Genomic DNA, 1,908 nt, shown 5'->3' with positions numbered 1-1,908 from the left:
GCAAATGGGACTAGATTAATTTAGGATATCTGGTCGGCATGGACGAGTTGGACGGAAGGGTCTGTTTCCGTATTGTACATTTCCATGACTCTAAAAGAGAGGATTAGATTAAAGTAGACTGGGAGCAGCTACTTGCAGGAAAATCTGCACCTGAGCAATAGGAGGCATTTCAAAAGGCTAATAGTAAGAGTGGAGGGCCAACATGTACCTGTCAAGGGGAAGGGTGGGACCAACAAGTCCAGAGTACCCTGGATATTAAAGGATATACAGAATTAGATAAGATAAAAAAAAAAACTTATGGTAGTTACAAAAGGTTCAAAACAGCAGATGATCCCAGAAGTATATAAAAAATGTAGCGGTTTGCTTAAAAAAGCATAGGAGAGTAAAGAGAGGACATGAAAAAACACTGGTAGGTAAGAGTAAGGAAAATCCAAATGTGTTTTATAAGTATGTTAGGGGCAAGAGAATAACCAGGAAAGAGTAGGGCCTATTAGGTTCCAAAGTGGTAATCTGTGTATGGAGCTGTAGACATAGCTGAGATTTTAATACTTTGCATCTGTATTAACTATACAGGAGGTCAATGTAGTTATAGAAATCAGGGAAGCAGACTGTGATAGACTTGAATGAGTTAGTGTTGAAAGAGAGGAGATATTAGTGGTTTTAACAGGCTTTAAAGGGCATAAATCCCCAGGCCCAGATGAGGTGCATCCCAGGTTACTGTAGGAGTCAGGGAGGATATTGCAGCGACTCTGACATTAATTTCCAAATCCTTTCTGGCCAAAGGAGGGACTGCCAGAGGACTAGGCATTAACTAAGAACTAGGAGCAGGATTTGGCAATTCAGTCCTTTGAGCCTGCTCCACCATTTAATACAATCATGTCCGATCCCATCTCGGCCTCCATTCCAAATTTGTGTTCATTATCCTATAACTTTTTAACGCGTTACTAATAAAAAACCTGTCTGTCTGCTCCTTAAGTTTATTTAGTGTCCCGGAGTCCACTGCACACTGGGATAGTGATTTCCCCAGATTTATGATAAAATTTTTGGAAGTTATTCCTCCTTATCTCTGTTTTAAATCTGCAGTCCATTAACCTAAAACAATGATTATAAAACTATAAGTAATGTTGAACCATTATTAGGAAGGATGGTAGGCATAAACCAGGAAGATACAGGTGAATGAGGGACAGATCCACTGGAGACACAATGATTAATTGAAGATAGTCAACATGGCTTCAACTAAGAAATTAGATTGAACGTTTCGAGATGCATACTTGAGGTCATGCAACTAATGTAGTCACGTAGACTTCAGTAAAGTTTTTGACAAGGTCTCTCCTGGCAGACTGATTAAGAAGCTAAGAGCCCATCGGATCCAGGACAATTTGGCAAACTGGATCCAAACTGGCTTCATGGCAGGAAGCAGAGTGTGATGGTTCAAGGCTGTTTTTGTGACTGGAGTCCTGTGTCCAGTGGCGTATCACAGGGTTTGCTCCTGGTTCCTTTGCTGTTTACTGTGTAGATTAATGCTCCAGACATGAACGTTGGAGGTATGATAGTAAGTTTGTAGATGACATGACATTGTTGGTGTCCTAAATAGTGAAGGGGAAAGCCTTGGATGCTGGACGATATAGACAGGCTGGTCAAATGGGCTGAACGGTAGCAAATGAGATTTTTCTTCCTGAAAAGTGTGAGATGTTGCATAAGGCATGGGAGTACACATTGAATGATAGGCCCATTGGAAGTACAGAGGATCAGAGGGAACTTAGTGCGCATGTCCATTGATCTTTGAATGCAGCAAGGCAGGTAGATCAGGTGGTTACGAAGGCAAACGGAACATTTGTCTTTATTAAAAAAAGCAATGAGTATAAGAGCGAGGAGGTTATAATGGATTGTATATAAGGTTAAAAAGGA

This window comes from Rhincodon typus, chromosome 33, assembly GCF_021869965.1.
Source record: "Rhincodon typus isolate 14 chromosome 33, sRhiTyp1.1, whole genome shotgun sequence".
Taxonomy (NCBI): domain Eukaryota; kingdom Metazoa; phylum Chordata; class Chondrichthyes; order Orectolobiformes; family Rhincodontidae; genus Rhincodon; species Rhincodon typus.
This window is presented reverse-complemented; position numbering follows the sequence as displayed.